Below are 4064 nucleotides of genomic sequence, written 5' to 3'. Positions count from 1 at the left end.
TATCTGCTGGTCAAACATCCTACTGCTGGGAAAACAGCAGCCTTGCTCCCAGAACCCTTGTATAGACGCTGACAACAAAAGGTGAACAAATATTTAAACAGATCAAGGCGTTTATGTGAATGCGTGTGTGAATTTGCACTTCCATGTAATTACAACTAAGCCGGGTGAAGGTGTCGTTTTTTTTTTTTTTAATGAAACCTGCTTTGCATGTCGTAAAATAATCCGCCAAAAGCACGCACCGCTGAAATGTTTAAATATGCAAACTAAGTGACATCCTTTAGGCAGAAGTTTCTGATAACTGCACTAATATTAGCCAACTGGGAGATGGGTGTTATATGTGTGAAAGGCAAATACGATGGGACTGATACAGCGATTTAACAAGCAAAGAAAAAAAGAATAACTAACTCCATGGAAACTCATAAATACATAATAAATACCTGGCAACCATAACAGTCTGAGGAATAGAAGACACATAAACACCAACCCCTTTCCCAAGCAGGAGTAAATGTTTTTCTTTACCCTTTTGACAGCTTTAATATCACCAATAACTTTAGTTTGGTAGCCAGTCTCACTGTCACATACCCATAAATGTCAATTTAAAACTCCAATAACAATTTGATAATACTGGTGTGTCTCTATTCAGTCTCTGTGTCCAACAAATCCAGGCACTAAAATCACCCTGGCAGTCGATCTCAATCTGATTGTTCTAAATATGCAATGAAATAAACAAAATCTGACCTTGACCACCGTGTGGAAACATACTGTAAAGTCACACGTGTCAAAGTCAAGGCCTGGGGGCCAAATCCGATTGTATATCACCCTCCAGATCATTTTATTTTTTTGTTATTATTGCCACAATGTTATTTTGCGCTTAGTTGTAACTTGTGCAAAATATATTATTCTGGAGGGTAAAATATTAAACATTAATGAACATTGAACATATTAATTAAGTTTTAAGTTGATTAATTTTGGAATAATATTCCTGCCTTTTTATTATTCATATTTATGCTAAAAAGTAATAGTTTTAAAGTTTTAAAAATTGGCATTCTGCTAACTTTTTAGACTATTTTGGCTTTTACCAAGATTTTTTTAAGGGTATTTTAAAGCTTAGCTACATGCTAGCTGTTTTGGCCAATTTAGGCTTTTTTGCATGCTTTTTATGCTGTTATGGAGTTTAGCTAATATCTCAGCTAAATGCTATATTTTTTGGGCAATTTATGCTTTTCTTGTTTGTTTTTTTAGATTGTTTTGGAGTTTAGCTAATATTTCAGCTAAATGCTAGCCGTTTTTGCTAATTTAGGTTTTTTCTGTTTTTTTTCTGTCTAATTTAGAGTTTAGCTAATATTTCAGCTACATGCTAGCTGCTTTGACTAAACTACTTTTTTAGGCTAATTGGCTTTTAGCTAATATTTTAGCTAGCTCTCAGCATTAGCATGTTCAGCTACCAGCTTTAGCGTTTTTAGCTATAAATTTCAGCATCTTTTGCTATCAGCACTAGCATCTTCACAATTAAGCTTACAACATTCACACTAACATTATCGCAGGTAATGCTATATATCTAGTTCAGAATTATGTTAAAAAGTTACGGTTTTAAAAATGTAGTTTTAGAGTGTTCAGTTAATGTTTATCCTGTTCAACCCACGACCTAAGGTGTGTTTTGGATTTTGGCCTCCTGTGCGATTGAGTTCGATACCCCTGGTTTAAGTCCATCATAAATTCATGGGTCTTGCCTTAAGTGATCTCCTTTGGATCAATAGAAGAAATTGTGTTTAAAGTCCCCCTATGACATTTTTAACTATGATTACTATGTATATATATATATATATATAAATCATTGTAGTAGGACTTCAAACTTCATCTGTCTGATCTAAATACACCATAAACAAATATTATTAAAATTACCAGAAGTGACATAAGGGGTGGAGTTCTTGTTTAGTGCTTGTGTGTCTTGCATAAAGATGGCAAAAGAGGAGCACTAAAAAAAAAAAATGAATACATCACTTAAAAGAGGGTTAAAAAACTAATTTGGTGCAAACATCTACTCCAAATGTGGCTGCTAGCTTTCTAAATTGTACTCCCCAAGCAGGAAATTTGTTTGCAATTGGTGTCTGGTGTGTGTTAATTTCCAATCCTGATCTTAGTGGGTCAAGACAATAGATGGATTGAAACAGCGGACTTTAAAAGTCTCGTCACTACCTGATTTTTTTCCACCCGACTGGTCTGTTTCAATCTGTTACAGAGAGAACTGTATATAGAAGCAAACAAAACTAAATGAAGGTGAGAACATTTATTTGCATTCTCTATCCATGGAAACTGAGTCCAGGACCTATTTTAGGTTGAATGCAACCCGTGTTTGAAACATCCTCTTTAAGATAACAGATAAAGAAAAAAATTGTAAAATTTATATTAGAATTGAATCAATCAAAGCCAAAGAATCACAATTTGTTGCTTATGTGAATCCCATTCTTGGAATACAAACGTTGGTAGATTGTGTTTTTATGTCCGTAAAGTTTTATGTCTGAAGCAGCGACACAAACCATGAGGTAACCAGCACCCACACACACACACTCAACTAAAAATAAACAAATAAAGATAAAAACAGCACACCAATATACACAGCGTCTCTATTTTTAGCAGCTTTTTCAACCTCACAGCAGCTCCTGTTCATAACACCAACCAGCAACAAACCGGGAAACTTTTTTTGTTTTAATAAAACCTTTTAATGTAAATTGTATTTATTACTCTACATTTGTAGCCATGCAGCTTATTGTTGTTTTTCTCAGAAAAACCCTGCCTAAAATGCATTGAATTGAATAATTATTAAATTTATCAAGGCAACACATCGACATATTTTCTCCAAAAACATCCTTTAAATTCCCAAAACACACACGACTGCAACAGTCTGAAACCAGTTCTATTTCTTGTTAAATTTTGAAGTCCATAAAAACTACAACTAGCCCCTAAGAGAAAGATTTCATTACTGCTTCCATCTTGTTTCAGTCACTAAATCAAAAAATTCAATCATTCCTTCAAAGGTTTATGTTTGACAAAACACAATCTTCTTTACAATCTACTTTCTAAAACGTCCAGGATGTTTTTTTATATTAAAAAAGTGATTACAGATTTAAAAAAAAATGCTTATTAAAAATCCAGGTGTTGTAACTCTACAAACTTTGAACATGTGCAATAAATAGATAAATCAATGTCATCCACTTCATTTATCAGTCATTTTATGGCTGTGGTACAACTTTAATTACAACACAATAAATATTATATTGGAGTATACTGCCAATATTATGCATCAAGCTGACAGAGTTTTCTAGTCCTCTCCATTTTATACATGTAAAATATTTTCTTTCCTGTAAGTCACTAATATTTTCAATTTTCTTGAATAAGTTTTGAAGTCATGTTTATTTGTAGACTGAAAATTTAGTCTGAGTTGGATTTTACAACCTAAAAATTTAGTGCAGTCAGTTGTCTTTCAGTTTTGAGGTTTTATAAACCTTTATTAATTTTTTTAACAGTGTAAGCACCTTCATAACTGCAGAACACACCTGAGATGAACGTACAAACACTTAGTATCCAGCATCAGCAGACAAAAAAACTACAGATGTGACAAAGTTATCTCTCCATCACTCCTTACATTTTTTTCCCCAACATACATCCAAATATTTTTAATTAATAAAAAAGTTCTCAATGTTTCAATTAAAAAAAAAAAAATCAAAACAAAGTTTCAACGCAATAAAGCTATCAACAAATCTAAGCCAACTTTGGCTCAAAATGTAATAATTGGGTCATTTCTAAGATAAGTGAGTTTTAGGGTGTATTCAGACTGATGCATAATAATGACTTCTTACAACCGATAACTGATATTTTCCTGTCTAATGCAACAGATCCTGATAATCAGCTAATATTTTTTTAAATACTTGCACCTGAAATTGTCCAAAAAACTAAATTCTAAGAGTTGAATTTTGGCATTTTTTTACAGCAAAAATCTCAAGTTTTGTTTTAAGTTTTATAATAAAAGATCAAACACGTAGAAACAAAATAAAAAAAGTATAAAT

Source organism: Oryzias melastigma, linkage group LG15 (assembly GCF_002922805.2).
Source record: "Oryzias melastigma strain HK-1 linkage group LG15, ASM292280v2, whole genome shotgun sequence".
Lineage (NCBI taxonomy): Eukaryota > Metazoa > Chordata > Actinopteri > Beloniformes > Adrianichthyidae > Oryzias > Oryzias melastigma.
This window is presented reverse-complemented; position numbering follows the sequence as displayed.